The sequence below is a fragment of the Lycium barbarum genome, chromosome 3, assembly GCF_019175385.1.
Source record: "Lycium barbarum isolate Lr01 chromosome 3, ASM1917538v2, whole genome shotgun sequence".
Classification (NCBI taxonomy): domain Eukaryota; kingdom Viridiplantae; phylum Streptophyta; class Magnoliopsida; order Solanales; family Solanaceae; genus Lycium; species Lycium barbarum.
Window position 1 is genome coordinate 108,958,585 of NC_083339.1, and position 20,311 is coordinate 108,978,895.

Sequence of the window (20,311 nt, forward strand, 5' to 3'; positions counted from 1 at the left end):
ATATATTATCACTACGATTATTGGGATTATTCATGTGTTAGTGGAAAAAATGGAGAAGAAAATATATGAAATCTACGAGTAGAAAGTAAAGGATGAGGCGTAGGAGTATGGATTGTTTTGGCACATATATATATATATATATATATATATATATATATATATATATATATATATATATATATATATATATATATATATATTGTTATCAAGGGTGTAGGCTGAATTACGAAAGGAGAGTTAGGTTTGAATGACGTTTGTTATTCGTTAAACAAGCTTGCCGCTCGATATAATTCTTAAAGTAATCGAAGAGGGTTATATTGGATTATATTGAACTTGTTGCCATTGTTGATTGTTGTTGTGTTGTTGGTCTGTTTGATGACCCTTAATAATCTTTAGGATGTAGTATAAACAGGTGAGATGCTTCCCGAATTTCGGCAGATTCTAAAGGGGTTTAATTTGAAGGCTTAAGATAAGCATATGACAATAAGTCTAACAGTAGTATGATTTCTCTTGAAAGTAGAATTACGAGCTCGGGAGAATAAGCATTAAGTAGTAGGGGATCAATCAGGTATGTTAAGGCTAGTCCCTTTCTTTCAAAATGCATGATTCCTATGTTATGATTCCATATATGTTTCCATAACCTTCTTACTTCCAAAAGTTAGAAGTTCATAATTCTTAAAAGCTTCTTATGATACTAAAGATTAGATGTTTTCTATGATGAACATGATGATGATGATTGTAATTCTAGAAATTCCAAAGCTTATGATTTTAATGCTATTATGAGATTATTAAGCTTATTTCATGATTTTCTAGATTTTATTCATTGTTGATGATCTCTCCTTATAATAATTGTTCCTTCAGTGTGAGATATAGCGATGATGATTGTTCCATAATATAAATCGGAGGCTACCGACCTTACGTCTCTCCGATAGAGTCGTAGCTTTTTTTTTTGGCTCTCTTGCATGCTACTTATATTATATATGTATAATTTATATATATGTATATATGGGGTATGGGGAAAGGATAGGCGTTATATACGCATAACCACCTGATCAGCTGGATATCGTCCCAGTCGCGGGATATTGGATAAATGGATCAGGTCGTTCGTTCCGCGGCAATATAGTTACATCTATAATGATGATATGATATATGGATCGGGTTGCATGCTCCGCAGAAATATAAAATATTTATGGATCGGGTTGCACATTCCGCAGGACTATTATGTTATATATGTATATGAGAAATGTTTTCTTTTGAAAGCTAAGCATGCATGGTTTTCGCCTTATGAGGCAATCAGATGTACAAGTTGTCTTTATCTCCAGTTATGTTCCATATTTCTTATTATGTTGTTATTCATGCCTGCATACTCAGTACATTGTTCGTACTGACGTCCTTTTTTGTGGACGCTGCATTCATGCCCGCAGGTTCAGGTAGTCAGCCAGACAACCCAGACCAATAGGACCTCCCCTCAGCCGCAGTCAGTGCACTCCATTTGGTTCGGAGCTGCAGCCTTTTTTGGTATGTTATCTTGATATGTAGATATGTGGGTATGACAAGGCCTTATCCTATCTTTCGTAAAGCTTATATTCCATAAGCTTATATTCCTTAGATTTTGTGTACAGCACATGTAGCGGCCAAGTCGGCCTGCGTTGTTATCCTTATATATCTATATGCATGGCTTATGAGTTTCGATGTAAAGTTTGTTGTATTAATTTTACAGAAGTTGGCATAGCTCAGATATAAGTAAAAATGGGCCACCAGGTTACTTTGTATAGTGCGAGTATAAGTTTAGGGGTGCTTGGTCATTAGTGGTCGAGCACTCGTCACGGCTCATCGGCTTGGGTCATGACAAAACGTTAAGTAATTAAGGAAACCCAAAAGGTATGTTAAGGTTGTCCCCTTTTATTCTAAAAGCATGATTCTTTTCTTATGAACCCATACATGACTTCCATAATATCCTATTTCCCAAAAAGCTAGAAGTTCATGATTCTCAAAGTTCTTACGATGCCAAAGACAGATGTTTTCTATGATGATAATGATGATGTCGATCCCATTCTAGAGATTCCAAAGCTTATGGATTTGATGCTATTATGAGATTGTTGAGCTTATTTTATGATTTTCCTGATTTTATTCATTGTTGTTGATCTCACCTTATGTTGCTTGTTCCTTCAAGGTGAGATATAGCGATGACAATGATTCCATAATGACACATCGAAGGTTACCGACCTTACGTCACTCTGATAAAGTAGTAGCTCTTATTTAGGCTCTCATGCATGCTATTTATATTATATATGTATATAGCTATTTTATGATACCGAGTCCTATTATGGCCGGATACTGATATTACCGAGTCCTATTAAGGCTAGGTACCAATATTACCGAGCCTTGTTATGGTCGGGGACCGATATTGTATAGGTATGTATGTGGATATATAAAATGTTTCTTCTAGAAAAAGGTTAAGTAAGCATGATGAATGTCTTAAGAGGTATTATGAGGTATAAACGGTTTTTTTATCTTACGCTATTCTTCATGCTTTTATCATGTTACTATTCATTCCTTACATACTCAGTACATTATTCGTACTGACGTCCTTTCTTGTGGACACTGCGTTCAAGCCCGCAGGAAAGCAGGGAGACTGATCTGATCCTTAGGAGCTTCATCAGCGGAGTCCAGAAGCGCTCCATTTGCTTCGGAGCCGCAGTCTATTGGTATTACTCTTTTGTGTATGTACTTGGGCATGGCGGAGTCTTGCCCCGTCTTTATGGATTCCTGTATTCTATATAGAGGCTCGTAGATAGATGTATGTAGCTAGATGTCCTATAATCTTATTAATTCATATTGTTGTATAATATTTTAGCAGCCTTGTTGGCTTGTGATGATGGGCATAATAGTTGATGATTCTATAGAAATGTGTTGTTATCTTGTGACCTATGCCCTTACAGATCATGATACCCATGAGCTATCTTTGTGGTCCATCTAGAGATGATTATGAGATGTATGTTCAGAGGTGCTCGGTAGGTTAATTCCGGGTGCCCGTCATGGCCCTCTGGTTGGGTCGTGACATCTGTGTCGTCAAATACTCTACTATATAACTGTTATAACATTGTCCTTGTTTTACGATACAACTTACGGACCATAACTTGTATCGTAAAATAGTTTCTTAGAACCCAAACTTACTGGCCCCAATTTTACGGCAAAAACCCACCGTAGAATTTCCTAGTTACACCATTGTATCTTTGTTACCAATTTACAGTCACTTTGATGGACCATATATCTTTTACGGTCCGTACAAAAAAAACATATTTTATTTGTAGTTGTACATTATTATCCTTGTTTATGCCTTCATTATTATAGATCCTAATATGTAGTCCACAGGTATAGCTCTGAAGAGCACTGTCAGAAAGAGTGATGCCCGAGCCATAGGACAGGGCCGGGGACGAGGTCCGACTCAAATAAAATGGAGTCTTTATCTTAAAATGGCCATAACTCTTGATCCTGATATCGTATGAGGGCCCACGACCTATGGTTGGAAAGCTCTTTCAATTATCTACAACTTTCATATTTGGTGAGTTTCCAAATTCCAAACTTATAATAGAGTTTTGGCCCCTCCAAGTCAGATCATCTGAAAACGTATCCTTAAATCATCCTTTTGGAGGGCTTATGCACATTTGGATTAAGGGTCCTTCTTAAGACTAGCTCAACTTCCCATGTACTACTCATACCACTTTTCATATGTCCTTTATAAAACCCCGACATTTGGGCCCCACCTTAACTTACGGTTACAAGGGCTATTCATCAAATAACGTATTGACTGATTTACACCATACGGTCCCCAAATGTCATATATATATATATATATATATATATATATTCTTATATATTCTTATACTCAGATAATATAATCTTCATCCCTGATCCTTATATAACTTTGCTCCCCCTTGAGCTCATACTAAGCCGTCTACGGTCTTGGTAACGCGAAGTTTTTCGGGGTGTACCAGAGTACAACCAAAATCCAATGATTATCCTCTTTGATGTTAACAGGTATAAAAATATTGTCAACTGAATGCCACGGGACATTTGCATGCAACCTGTGACCCTTAACATATTGACAAATGTCGTCTTCTTCGTTGGCTACATTGGGTCCAGTTTTCAGGTTGTTGTATGCAAGATACGTTTAATCAACCTTTTGCATGAAGAGATAGTCAATTGTTGTGTATTTGAAAGTGCTCCTTGTGTCATACTTGCCTTTCTTTCGCAAGTAATAGAAAACCCCGTCAATGTGCTGAAAATCGAAACACACAAATAGTAAGAACACCAAACATAATCTTAAAAATTGGAAAAGTGTATTTTATGTATCTATATCTTTATTGAACCTCATCATTCCATAGCTATCCACTCATTGATAACTGGTAGAACCAGTTTTTGTTTTCTACTACTGTGATGCCAAAATTAATAAGTATAATCTGCATCATTCTCAAAAGCTGCCATCTTCTTTCTGTAACGAATTCGTTGTTCTTTCTACAAAAGGAGTATGGAAAATATGTACAGTTAGTTGCTATGAATATATAACTGATATCTACAAATATAAGTATAATATACATCTTTAACAGGAAGAACATACCTGTTTTCAAGCCTGACAAGTAGTCCCTTACGAATCCACATCAAGAATTTATCAAAAAGCTCTGTGTCGACTGTGCCGCTGATGGGATCTTCAGCGAATGGATGCTTTTTTTTTTAAATGTGGACAGTGATGAATTGTGAACCACCTGAAATAGACAAAATACATATGATCAAAAATATATACTTTGGAATTCACAAAGTTGAATACATTGATGCTTATTTATAAATAATTTCCTGAAGCAGAGTCGTAATCCTCCATGAAAGGGGAAACTTGATATTTACTAGGACGCCTATTTCGGGCCACTGATGGATGCAAAACCATTCGTCTTTCTGGAGTTTGTCTTGGAAGCAGCTCGTCGGGCAAGAGAAACTGAGATAAATGTATCATATTCTCACCAACTTTGGGCCGTGTCTCAAAAACTGAACGATCTGCCTGCTGTACAGCACTCTTATCATGAGAGGGTCCCGAAGAGAAGCCTGTACGAGAAATATCAGGTAGGACCTCTGCTATGTCGGCGGAGCTCGCTGATACGACTGGCGATTTGTCAGATACAGAGTCTTCAGGAAACTGAACTATGTATTCCTATTCATGAAATGGAAATACATTAAATACAAATATAGATTGTGAAAAAATCAGATGTATTTGATTTATTGTACCGTTGATTCCTTTTGTTCTCTCGAATTATAACCACCTTCTTGAAGCTCTTCAGTAGATGCCTTTAATGTTTCCTCACTCCCAGTGCCATGATCCATTCCAATATCAGGCACATCAACCTGTTGCATACCAACTCCCTTGAAAAAATAGAGAAATTAAACAAATAAGGAAGTCAAATACATTAAATGAGTTACATAAAATAGATTATAATACAAATATGCCTATAAATACATGAATCAATAAATATAAGTATTTTCAAATTACATCCATATAAATGAAAGCAGAATTCAAGATACCAATAAATACATGACCAGCAAAGTGATGTATTTGAAAACTGCAATCAAATACATGGATACTGAATTCAAATACAAGAACAAGATCATGCATCAAAGTATGTATTTTCTATTCTATGATATACGATTTTTTTTTCATTTTTTAACACTTGTTTATAGTTTTCATACACTTCTATCATCATTTTTATTTTGCAGTGATTGTGGAGTCTATATATGTGCATTTGCTGAATATATCAGTGATGGCATCTTCAATATCCCGAAGGCCACCTTCAATCATAATCTTCACCATAGTTGATATGTTGTCCTAATGTGGGATTAGGCAAAGGCAAAAGCAGGATGTTGGAGCTATTAGTGAGGGTGAAGTCACTGGATTTGTTACCGCACAATTAGGTGGGCCAAAAATTTGCAAGGAACCTGTACCACAGAGGGAAAAATTACTGAGACCTAAACGAAAAGTGAAAAACTAGTTTTTCGAGTTACTGGTTTTTGGCTGGTTATGACACATTGGTGATTGGTTTGTGAAAAAGTAATTTTAGGTTATAGTGTTTGATGGAAATGTAGTAGTTGTTGGTGACTGGATCTATGTTAATAGTTTTTGGAATTACTGGTCATGTAAATATTTTGTAATCATCTTGCTATGAATCTCTGAGTTTTGTAATTGATACATCTTTGATACAGTATCATTCAAGTTATTTTTTCTTTCAGATTCGTGCTCTTCATTTTTTATTTTCTGAAGTTATTTTTGAATGCTTGTATAGTGGGTGATCATACACTTTTTAGCAGATGGAAACACCATTATTTCATCAGGTGGGAATGTTTGTAGCTGAAATGAGCAACGACTCTTTTCAGTTACTCGGTAAAATGCTACATGTTTCAGAAAATCATACAGGCACACCCCTTTACATACATATTTCATACACCCCTATACATACATGCTTCCTGAGTTTTTGGCGAAGAGATCTTCCCATGGAACTCCTTTAATTGGGATTCTCTTCTCAGCTTTTGGTGTGATTTTACTTTCATGGTTGAGCTTTCAGGAGATAGTAGCTAATTCACCATCTCCGCTACCAAGTCCTACTTATAACTATATATTTGTATCCTATCCTGAAAAAGTATACTTCACGTATGAGCTCAAAGACAGCTCTGTCATTGCAAGGGTAGTGATGCAACTAAATGGGTTTCTAGAGCTTTCAACATGCAACAATCAAACTCAGAATGGGGATAACTTTGGTAACGCACCAGCAGACAACTGTGATATTTATGGCCAGTGTCCCCCATACACTAATCATACTCAAACCATACAGTATTCATACACTAAATCATACACTTAGCAGAGAAAATGTAAGATTTAAAACTAACCTCCTGGACTCAATATACTTTACTCCATACAGTATTCATACACTAATCATACATTTTGCAAAGAGAAAATATAAAAATTTTATGGACTCAATATACTTGACTTCATACATTCATACACTAATCATACAAATTGCAGAGAGAAAAAATAAGATTTTATTATAGCCAACAAAAACCAAAAACATAATGTTAATAGTCAAATTTCAATATTATCAGTATTAAAATTGTACTCAGTAATAAGTTTCTTGAGAAAAACACGTCATAACATTGTCGACTATTAATTCACCTGATATCCCATGTACTTTCCCATGGGAAAGGCTCAACTGGAATTGCATATGCATCCCGGAAATTCTTATTGATGTAGTACGTTGAAGTATAATCCTCTCCATGTTGGTGCCTATGCACTATAGCAGCTATAGCATGCGTACAAGGTATCTCATCCAGTTGAAATCTTTCACAACTACACATCCTATCTTGAAGATACACTCTGAACCTCTTAGCACCATCAGTGATTGTACGTAGGAATTCAGTAGAAGCTCGTACCTGCAATTAAAATTATATTCATACAGGTAATTCAGATATTACACTGTAAAAATATAACATATATACACATATTATACATATGACAGGAAAAAAAAAAAGGAGCTAAGTCGACAGAAGGATAATTTTACAGTCATACGGCGTGCTAATACCCGATTATTCTTGATATTTTCTTGGTACTTTTCAGTAAGATCTTTGAATGTATTCTTTGTTTCCTCACTGTGTTTCGCATTCTATATTTCAACCAATTGCCTCATGAAATCCAGTAATGTTGCCACCGGCAGTTCCCGATCTCTCACAGTAGCATTGTTTATTGATTCAGCTATGTTCGAAGTCAGTGTCCATGTTCTTTTTACTGTTGCATGTATCTGAGACCATCTATGATAATCAGTTTCCGGAAAATATCTACTAAGATTCTTATCTATTTTGTCTACCCTCACCATGTATTGGTTAAACTCTTGATGGGTGTATGCTTTAGTCATTGCAAAGTATAATTTCCTAACCTGCTCTTCATTATTATGGCATTTCTTAAGTAAATTATTCCACAAATGCCAACTACATGCATAATGAGGCAGTCCGGGGTACACTGCTGCACTCGCATTCCATCTACTATCATGCCTATCCGATACAAAACACATATTCTCCCTCTCACTATAAGCATACTTGAACCGCTCAAAGAACCATGTCCAAGATGAATCATTTTCAGAATCAACTATGGCATATGCAAGTGGCAGTATACTACCTGTTTCCATACATAAAGTATCAGTTATTAACTTTAACCCCCTGGATTCAATGTACTTAAATTCATACATTATTCATACGCTAATCAAACATTTTGCAGACAAAAAAATATAAAATTTTGTTATAGCCAACAAAAGCTAACCTCCTGGACTCAATATACTTGACTTCATAAAGTATTCATACACTAATACAATCAGTTTTTAGCTTTAAAAAAGAAGGAGATAAAACACTTACCTCCTGGGTCCAATGTACAGGCTAATAGCATAGTCCCTTTATAAGTTGATTTAAGATGGGTGCCATCAACTACCACTATAGGCCTGCAATACTCCCATCCTCTAATACAAGCTTCCAATGCTACAAAGGTATACAAGAAACGGTCCTCCTCTATTTTCTTCAAACTTACAATCGATCCCGGATATGTTTTCTCTAAAATATATAAGTAGGCTGGAATTTTACTGTATGAGTTGGTCGGGTCGCCTCGCAACATAACCATTGCCTTTTCCTTTGCTCTATAAGCTTGCATGTTGGTCATGGTTAAACCATGTTGTTTCTTCATGTCCCTAGCTATATCCTTCGGTGTGTATATTGTTTTTGGATCTTCATACTTATCCATTATAATAGCACCAACGACATTGGAAGTTGCTTGACATTGTGAATAAATTCTATCCTTTAACAAGCATGTCTGGACATCACAAAAGTCTCTAATCTTGGAAAGCGCCGAATCCTTTAGACTTGAGGACTTTAAAAAACATGAACAATTATCATCGGGGCATACAAGATGATAGTTGTTAATGAACAACAAATACACATCAGAAACATTGAAAAAATACAGTCATACACATATCATACAATATTCATACACCCAGAAACCTTTTTTATAACAATATTTGTTTCATACATATTTTATTCATTATTTTTTATACAATAAACAGTAATGTTTGTTCGTACCTTTGTGAACCAGACCGTTTCACCCGAAATTGAAGTGCTTCATAAACGCATATTGCTTCATAACTTCAGAGTGTTTCTTTATCCTTGTAAACCTTTTGGTTCGCAACAAATTCATGCAACGGTCGCTTATTATTTCACTTGCAAAACTATCTAGTAACTCAACATCTCCACTAGAAACCACATCAATCAGTTGAATCATATTCTCCATGTACGAAGATTGAATATTCAAACCCCTTTTTATTGACCTGGAACTACTTTCGGCATTATTGAACTCGATATCCCAAACCCTTTTAAATGATCTAGAACTACTTTCACCATGATGAAACTCGATTGCATCGATTTCTCTATCCTCCATGTCATACATAAAGGAAACCTACTGAAGAATTCTTTATACTCTTTTTTTTTTAAAATCTAAATATACCCGGATGCCCATGTCGTTGTGTATGATCATTGGTGGGCATTGACCACTAACAATGTATTTAATCATCATGGTTTGGAGTGTGGTATGTATCCTCAATTGAGCAGCAATTATAGAAATTAATCTACTATAATTCGAATTTGAATTGTACAAGATTCCCTCAATTTTGAAATCTGCATATCTACCTGTAATAGAATAATTCATACATGCTTCAATAAACAAATTTGTCTAAATCAAATCACTTCCATTCTACAGAAACTACATTTATAACACATTTTTACAACTTTTATACACTATTGATACACGAGTCACACCATTCTACAGAAACTACATTTATAACACTATTCATACACGATTCACACTATCAAAATATATATTTGTACGTACATTCATACAACTTTCATACACGATTCAAAACATAATGTATTTGGAGTTCAAGTATATTCACCTGATGTGTTCCATCTCCCACTGTGTTGTATCATTATTGAATGAATTGTGCTATCCGCCATTGTTAGCAGCATCCTAAATCAATTAGAATTCTTCAACAAATTTATAGCGAAAAAAATAGGGGGAAATACCTGCTCGTATTGTGTAATTCCACTGTGTATTTTGGTAATTTGTAAGTGTATCGATGTTGACTCATCCGTTTTTTCAATCACAATTGATTCATTGAAAAAAACTACAGAAAACAGGTGCAAAATTGTGCACCGATTTTGAATCTCCTGTACTTATTTTGAACCCTAATCTATCGATGACGAGAATAGAATTTTGGTTTGATTTTCTGGTGTGAATTTTGGTGAAATTGGGGGAGAGAGAGAGAGAAGGAAAAAGGAGATATTTTGGTGTGAAGTTCCGTATTTTTTGGGGAGAAAAGAGATACGTGCGTTTATTTGGGAGGTAAGTTCCTTATTTTTCTTTTTGATTGTATTTGTATAGGATTTGTGATGTTATGTTTTGTAAATAAAAAATTATCGTCACATTTCGTAAATATTTATTCTTAATATGTATATATACGTAGTTGGCCCAAGTGATAAACCCCTCATAAAGTAATACCGGCTCTTCCAGCTTTTCGAAAAATTCAAGTCAGTCTTATATGATGGCGTTTATCTGTTCAGGAATAAACATGATCATCTAATTTTTCCAAGATCTATACTATAAAGAAAAATTATTGTACCACATAAGGAGAGAAAAAGAAAAAAGGACTAAAAGATTTGATTATAAGGTGGAAAATTATAATATCCCAATTGATTGACTACTCAAATTTTCACTTAATTGTTGGTGGGGTTTTTGTCCTTTTTTTCAAGTATGGTGTGCCGATGTGCTCTTCTATTTATTCTTGAAGCCTGGTGAAGCGGTTACCACGTTTATCACAAGTTCACTGCAGAAGACACATTTACTCTTACATGTTTACTGTAGCCAAATTGTGTCTTGTATTTGCCCTCATTAGTAAATTTTCACCGAAATAAAGTGAAAGTTACTGGTAGTCAACATAACCTCTACTTTAAAATTTGTGTCTACCTCTTAAGAAAAGAAATTAATAAAATTAACAATGATAACATTGGTCTAAACCATTTTTTGCTCTCCTTAAATATAAAACACTTCATTTGATTAAAACTCTAAGTAGGACCAGTAACTCGTAAGAATAGATTTGACAAAAAAATTAAAAAGTAATTACTTTTTTTAAAAAAGAAAAAGTCAAATATTTTGAAACAAATTAAATTTGATAAAGTGAGTAGTATTCCTCATCGAAGGGAATAATACATAAAAGTGATTAATTAAATTATTTGATTTGTTGTAAACACTTGGTAGGTACATATTTACCAAGTAGTGACCAAAAATTGGATTTCACCAAGGGACTTGAAGCCACAAACTGACAAACATAGAGATTCCTAGTCGCTTTAGCATTGATAAGAATGGGGAAGGACCTCGTAAAGTTCATATAAGTTTGAAATTCTCTTTCAAGTAAAAAGAAGATTATAGATTTTACTAACGAAGTAATAAAAGCAAATGGACAGTTTTAACAGTAGTGCGAAAATTGTCAGCTAAAATTGGAGACCGTAACCAAGCTTATTAATTTGTGCAAGCCAATTGCAGTGACCACATGTACTGCACCGCACAACATTGGTCCACATATGGTATGGTGAACCCCCTTTACTTTAGGAATCATGACATTGCACACTACTAATTCCAAATACCTTAATTCTTTAATGAGAAAGTTGTATTGCAGCCTGCTCCTGCTGTTCAGATATTTCACAAGGTGACACCTTAACACTATTGTTTATTATACAAAAATTACTAACAACCAAATCATTCCAAAACTGAAATTTTATATTAGGACTCGGATTCATTCGATTGATTGTTTAGTGTTTAGATTATAAGCTGTAACATGGATTGCTACATCAGTTTGTTTCGATTCATCAAATGATTCTTTTTATTTTTTGCACCCAGGTGTCATAAGTATGCTTTATCATTGACCTTATTACATCTGCTTTAATATGCAGATCATGGCTTACATCCATTGAACTACTTTTCATTCACGAGTTGGTGGCAGCTTTAAAACAGCTTTCCCTTTTAAATTTAGAACTTGCAAATCAATTTTAAACTTGCGAAATCTAACATTTGTTTGATTGAAATTTTGTTGAATGGATCAGACAACGGTGGTTTTCTCCTACCTGTCAATCAACATGTTTATCAAATGTCAAGGTAACCTGAGGCCCCAAGACAAATAGACACCGCTTGATTGAAACATTATAATAGTAATGCAAAAACAAGAAAAATTTATAGATATAAATTGACGCTAGCGTACACTATGCAATTATTAATTTAACCGACCAAAAGTATTACTCTCTCCGTCTCAATTTATGTATCATCATTTTATTAGGCACGGAATTTTACAAAGAAAGAAAGACTTTAGAAATTTGTGGTCCAAAACAAATTTTAGATTTATTTGGCTGTAAATCATATCATAAATTTAAATTATTTTTAAATATAAAAATGTGATATTCTTTTTGAGAAAGACTAAAAAGGAAAGTGTGTCACATAAATAGAGACAGAGGGAGTATTCATTTAATCTAGGGCAGGGTTCAAAGCCTCATCTTAGATATATATGTCTTAAATTGTTGAAAAGTGAAAAAGTCCTACGTCAATAGTTAACAAGAGGAGTGGTCTCTTTATATGAACTTGAACAATATTTCCTTTATTAACTAGTTTTTGAGGTTGAGCTAATGCCAAGATCCATTTGTTTACATAAATTTTCTAGCCTCATTTGTTAAAAAACTCAAGGTCGTAACGAATTGAACCTAATCTCACAAACAATTAACTAAACTACTATTTCTAAGTTCCTTTTGAGTCTTAAAAGAAGAAACATTTATTTAAAAGAATCTCTAACAGAGTCATGTCGTGACACTACTAGAAAAACTGAATTTTTCGACCTAAAAAAAGGGCTTTCCGACCTCATGAGGTCAATTTTTGGCAAAAACAGACCTCAGAATTAGGTCGGAAAAGAGTGGGTCGGAAAATATTACCGACCTCATGAGGTCGCAAAAAACCGACCTCATGAGGTCGATAATATTTTTTTTGTCGGCTATTAATTATATAAAGTACCGACCTCGTGAGGTCGGTAAATTATATTAATAATATAATGATATTAGTTTACCGGACCTCCTGAGCTCAGTAAGTTATATGAATATATATATATATATATATATTGTTTTAGATTTCTGTCGTCCTGAGATCGGTATTTCTCAATTTCTAAAAAATATTTGCCGAAACCCGACCTCATGAGGTCGGTAATTTGCAATTTGTGGGAAAATTTTGCAGAAAACCGACCTCATGAGGTCGGTAATTTGCCATATGTTGGATAATTTTGCAGAAAACCAACCTCATGAGGTTGGTAATTTGCAATTCCCTGGAAAATTTTCCAGAAAACCGACCTCATGAGGTCGGTAATTAGCAGTTTCTGGGTAAATTTTGCCCATAACCGACCTCATGAGGTCGGTTTTCTGCAAAAAAAAAAAAATTGTAGCACCTAGCTATTATTCCAGCTGCCCCCTGTCAAGATGAAAATAATTTTACTTTCAACTAAAACCAGCTCAAATAGTTGCCAACAATATACCAAACTACTATAAATACATAAAACAATAAGCTACTATTACAGCACATATATTACAACCACCAAAACATCAAATTGAATTCGAAACTACTTCAAAGTTGAATAAAAACGTCAATCAAACATTCACAAGAGACATTAATTAAGCTACTTCAACCTTCACAAACATCAAAACAACATTAAACTACTTCAACATTTGTAAACATCCACAAAACATTAAACTAGTCTACACTAAGTTAGTCTACAACATTAGACTACTTCACCCCTCGCAAATCCACAAATCCATCACAACATTAACATTCAAACATGCCTTTGTGTGTTTGACACGTGAGTCCCATCATCATCCGCACCACTAGATTGAGTATGGGGGTTACGAGCATCATCAGGACACGAGGGAATCCCCCTCAAAGCAAGTAATGCGTCTAATTGGGCCCTCATACCGTCAAATTGCACGTCCCTCCGCCTCTCCCTTTCCTCTGAGGCCTGTAGCTGGCTAGATAGCTCAGCAATCTTTTGCTCCATGGCCATAGCACTCACTCTATCGAACGACTCGGTATTGGAAGAATGTAGGCCTTCCAGGGGCGACCGGTATTGACGAAATGCACGATGTGGCATTCCATAAGCTGTGTCAAACCTAGTGGGACCACCAACACTCTCAAGCCACCTTTCCTCCATTTGTTCTTCTGTCAGTTGTGTGTTGGGTGGCTGAGTACGAAGAAACTCCGCCTTTGAATGTTGATATTGATTCTGAAATAAAAATGTAACATTATCAACCAACTTAAATCTCGAATTCAATAGAAAAAACTATCAAACATTTAGTAAACAACCAAAATAGAACATGGTTCAAATCAATACTACTAACAATTCAACTAAAACATGGTTGAGATCAATACTACTAAAAGGAAAACAAATCAATACTGCTAACAATATCCGACTTTCCTTCAATATCAACTTGCATTCGGTGAAAGCCAACCTTTGTGCTTCGTCTTGCATTTGGAAATCTACATTGGACTCTATATTATCACCGAAATTCATCTTTGCACCCCAGGTCCAGATTAACTTTGGACTTTAAGTAATTTAAAAACTAAATGAAACAGCAAAAAATGCAGAAACTCTCTGTTGTGTTATGGACTTAATACAAACCTGCAAGTCTAGAACTTAAAGTACAAAATCAGTAGCAGGTTGAAGTACTTTTCAGCAAGAAAAATGCACTTCTCATACCTGCAAGTGTAGAACTCAAAAGTACATAAATTTCTACGGGGTGAAAGTATAGCTTATCACCTAAAAAAACATATTCTTCAAATCGTTAAGTATACTTGCTGCACATCAAAAGCTACATGTTTGAAGCCACAAAGTTATTTCAATAAGCAACTCAGTTGACATCTTCTCTATTATAAGTTGGTTCCATTGAGATGAAAGAGGGCAGTGAGAGATAAGAGGTATATGAACAATCTTGCATGAATTGCAATCATTTATACCAGTTCTTTTGAACTCAATTTCTTCCATTTAGTGCGTTGATCCAAAAAGCACTATGCACTAAATGGACTAATTGATACTCTGATGTGCCAATCACAAATCTAACTCAAAAAGGAAAACGACAAAGGTTCATATATACCCCTGTACTATCCCGAAATAGTTGTGCGTATCCCCCGTTTGTTTTTTCGATGATATGTTCCCCCGCCGTTAGAGTTTTGGTCACATATACCCCTACGTCTAACAGCTCCGTTTAACAGGGACACATGGCACGATCTCAACGGCTCCAACCATTTTATTTATTATTTAATCTAATTTATCATTAAAAAACACAAAACAAAACAAAAAAATTGAAAATTAGAAAGTCTAATCTCCAGCGAAGCTCCACCACCGGCATTCGACTACTTCAACGGTATATTCATGGATCCAAAATTAAACTCACTTTGAAATATGCCCATAAGGTTCACGAACTCTACAATTAGATTCTTGAATACAAAAATGGTGGCCAAAAAAAATTCAAAATGGTGAAAATTTTGTTGGAATAAATTGTGTATTGATAATTGAATCTAAAAATTGTAATTCATGCTTGTCTTGAGTAGCTGGAACGTGAAGAAAAAACATAAACTCCATGGACAGCCATTAATGAAACTTGAAGCTTCAAGTTCAAGTTTTGGGTTTCTTCAAACGAGCTTTGTTTCGAGTGAATGTTATTGAAAAAGATCGATTAAATCTTGAAGAGTTGATATCTGATATTTGGGAAAATTTGGTGAAGAATTCGGTGGGTTTTTGGGTGAATTTTAGTTGCAAATTAGTTGGAGAAGAAGAAGAAACCTACATTTTGAATTTCAGAAATAGCCACATTTTCAAGAAATAGCCCCTTTCTGGTTTAAAATAATTTTTTAATGATAAATTAGATTAAATAAAAAATAAAATGGTTGGAGCCGTTGAGATCGTGCCACGTGTCCCTGTTAAACGGAACCGTTAGACGCGGGGGTATATGTGATCAAAACACTAACGGCGTGGGTACATATCATCGAAAAAGTAAAGGAAAAATATGACTTTTATTTTTTTAGCATTTCCTCTTTCCATCTAACATATTCCAGAGTCTGTATTTTAGGTGGATATCTTTACTTACTAACAAGCACTTAAAATGCTTGGCACATTAGAGGTAGAACTGGCAGGGGAGCAATTACTAGTGTTGTTTTGCCTATGGTGATTGCTCTGGTCTGGAGAGATAGAAATTTGATCAGGTTCCAAAGCCATAACTACAATGAAGATAGATTATGCAAAGAGGCTGATGTCCATCTGCATATTAGAGGTAGAACAAGGAGGAAACGCAGAGAAAATGATGTAGTTTGACAATCGGATGCAACCTAGCAAGCTGATAGAATTTATCTATGTATTGTCTTAGCTAGGTGTAGTCACTGGACTTTGTTTTTTGTAACTGGCTGCCAAATATGTATGAAGTAGTGGCTGCCTAATGTCTATGCCTAGAACTAGACTTCTTAGAACTGTAGAGTCTAGAACAGCTGCTGGTTTTGATGTAAGAAACAAGTGGTCTGCCCTGTTTGGTTTTGTAACTATTACTTGGTATTAATAAAATCATTTATTTACCAAAAAAAATGCTCTTCAAGACATAAAATGGAGTGGAAACAAAGGAACTATATTATAATGACTTCAACCTATCACATTCACCTGAGAGTTCTTTCAACAACTTCTCCCCAAATTGCCATTGAAGTTTCATAATTTATACATGAAATAGTTATCACATTTTCATAAGGTATACCATCGACTTGCAATGCGTAATACATGTATCATAATTTGCTTCAGTGGATCTATTATTGAAACATCACTATAACTTGAATCTTATAAAACCAAAAATAAAGATCGAGCATAAAAATGAGATAGGAGCCGGATCCCTGTTTCGTAATCTAACAATCAAAATATGAAAAATAAAAAGAAGCTTACGTAGGTCTGCTTAGCCCGTTCCTCACACCAGTGATCTGGATCATTAGCGTTTGTCTTCTTCTTCACGTGAGTGATCTTGAACGCCTCATCTTGAGGCACTGGCGTCCCCCGTTTTAGTTCCTGCAAAAGAATAAATTGATAAGACATAAAGAAAATAAAGTAAATTCACAATCCTTCAAGTAGAGTTAATGTAGACTTGCCAGCTTCCTCCTCACGACCTCTTGACTCATAGCCCCACTAGTGTGTAGGGAGCCACCCTTCGTCGAATTTCTAGCCTTCTTCCCTTTGTCACTCAGTTGTAAGAATCTTTCATTAGTTGCCCAGTAATGAAGTAGCTTGTTATAGTTTTTAGGAAGGATCCACTTAGGCTTCTTGTGAGATTGATGAACCCTTCCTAACATGTCACATAGTAAGCGCTGAGCTTTCTTCTTGAAGTTTTGAGTTAGCTGCTTCTCATGTTTCGGGCGCCAGACACATTTTTCCTGCAACGAAAAGTAAATGAGTTTATTAATAAGGAATCGATCAATATAAGTGGATTGTTTAAATAAAAATAAGCATATACCTTAAATGCATAATAGATCTGTCTCTTGCAATTTGGTGACATCTGGCCCCAAGTAGGTGAGTCTTTAAATAGTTTTTGTATCTCATCTGTAAGGAGAGTTGAAGCTTTTTCCGGTAACCAACTATCAAAATATAAAATTAAACACTTAGTAAAGCTTCTTTATTCGTTTTGCATTGAAGAAAATATATGTTAATCAGCCCTAGGCATCATGCCTAGTGGACTTTATGAAAAACTAAAAATATGAAGAAAAAAATTACCCGTATCCCGCAGGCTCGATGATGAGTCGCCATGATGAGTCATAAGATTCAAGCTGTGGAGCACTTACACCTCCAGGTAAGTCATTCGCAGCAGGAGTGTGAGGCACAGAACTACTTTCTCGAAGGTCAGGACCCGTAATCTAGTACTGTTCAGTAGATGATGAAGAGTGATGTGATGCAGTTGGGCTGGGAGTGGCCGTAGGAGTACCACTAGACGAAGCCCGCTGAGACCCAGGAGTATACCGAGTGAAGCCCTGTGGGGTAGCATAACCTGGTGTGGACATCATCGAGGGGCTCTGGGGAGGCACCTCAGTAAAGCCCTGGCGTGGAGCCATATAGGGCCGACCAAAGCTGTATGGAGGTGGAAGACTATATGCAATGCCATTCATGAGGGGATCATAAGGCAATGGAGCACCGCGTGGTGGGAGACGTGGCGACAGGCTTCTATCTCTAATCGCAAGGTTTTCTGGTGGTCTCCGGGGAACCCCCGTCTCCTTAGCCTTCTTTGTTTTCTTACCCCTCTTTTCACCTGCCATCTATACAATAATATATGTAAATATCGCAAATATAAATAAATAGAAAAGGGATAGCTTCAAAATTTGTTTAAATAATTCGCCTATTTAACTAATATGCAGGAAGCGGGTAAAGGAAACCATAATGTAAGGCAGTCAAAGTTTAAACAAGCAAGTTATAGAAACAGAAATCATGTCATTAAGGTGTTGGATAGTGGAAAGGTGATTGTCAATGTAAAGGATTTATACAAATGGAAAAATAACAAGGGTAAGAAAAATACCAGTTGTAGCAGAGAGTGCAAATCAGCAACAACTAGCACTGACAAAAGAAAAACCAACTGATGCTAATGATGGGAAAGAACTGGTTGTTGCAGCTTTATAGGATGGAGAGGGTGAGCATGAAAAATTTGTTGAGGTTGGTGATGTTGCTGCAAACAAACAGCTGGTTGCACCAACAGTACCAGTGATGGAGATTGCAAAACAATTAAATATGACTGAGGGAAAGCAACTGCCTTTAGTTGCATCAGGTGCATCATCTGCTGCAGTTACAATAACTGGTCAAGAACCTGGTTCAAGGAAGCAAGCAATTGTATTTCAAAAATTTCATGTTGAGGCAAATGCAAGTGGCATAATGCAAAAGCAGTTGATGGAAACACCTGCTGCCATAACTAGCCAAAATATAGCAAATGTGGCTAAATCTGTTAAGAAACCTTTTTTTTTTTTTTTTTGCTGTTGTGTTCACCCCTGGAGAAAAGAGGCAATCACCTGTTCATAAACAATGGATGTCAACTCTGTGATCAATTTGAAGAAGATTTGGAGGACAACAAGAAACTAGTAATGTTGACAAATTCAAAAAGGTTGTAGTTGCTGATAATAATGCTCAAGTGGCAGTTCAAGGTAATAGTAAGCAGTAGAGAAATAATCAGTGGCAAAATAACTACAAAGGCAGAAGAGATGGTATTAAAATCTTACAAAGTGGGAAAGTGCTAGGCAACACCAAAGATCCATATCAGTGGCAGCAAAACAATGATAAGAAGAATACAAAAAAAATCAAGTTCACGGAGGTAAACATAATGGTGCACAAGGAACTAGTAATGTGCAGAATGGTGCAACTGTTGGTGCTATGCACACTGCTAATAAATTTGCAGCATTAGGGAAGGATAATGAAGTGCATGATGCAGTGGAGGAAGTTGGAAAAATTGGAGATGCACAGAACAATGCAGTTAATACTGATAACACTGAAGTTGTGGTGCATGCTAATGTGGAAACTCAGCAACAGTTGGCCTTGGTGCATGGTACTGTGGCTACTATGCCAATGGTGATCAATGACAACAATGAACAACAATCAGGTGGAGACAAGCAAATAGCAATTACAGAGGAGGGGCAAGTTAAGAGTGTTGCTGCTGCAAGGAATTCAAGTGGTGACAAGCAGTTGAGTGCTGCTGAGACAAGGAATGATCTTGCAAGAGCATTGCCTATTAGAACTCTATTGAATCAAGTTGTGGAACCTATTAATGATGCTTTAATTGAGGTTGCACAAGAGGCAAGAAAACAACCGAGGGTTGCAGCACCAGATGCACCTATTGATACAGCTAAGGCAACTGTTGTTTTACCAGTTGCTTTGTCTGATCATGGTTCAAAAATACCAGTGCTTATTGATGGTGTGGAGAAAAGGCTGAATCAGCAAGTTGAAGGGCAAAAAGTGGAACATTTAGCTGAGGCAAATATAAAACAGTTGGTAGTAGCTGATGATTCAAGTGGGGATGCTGCAGCTGCTTCAAAACTGTTGACTGCAATACATAATGATTCAGGTGTTCACAGGTCACTAGCAACTGCATATGGAATTAAGGAAGTGTAGAA

General features: G+C 35.8%; 1 long non-coding RNA gene across 1 annotated transcript; it reads right to left on the reverse strand.

Moving 5' to 3' along the window:
• Positions 1-13,680: 13,680 nt before the first annotated feature.
• LOC132633996 (uncharacterized) lies at positions 13,681-19,322 on the reverse strand. The gene is made up of 5 exons (XR_009579989.1): positions 18,733-19,322; positions 17,940-18,475; positions 17,683-17,803; positions 17,121-17,602; positions 13,681-14,426 (listed from the first exon to the last, which is right to left on the reverse strand). It is a non-coding gene; the product is annotated as an uncharacterized LOC132633996 (long non-coding RNA).
• Between the last annotated feature and the right edge of the window lie 989 nt (positions 19,323-20,311).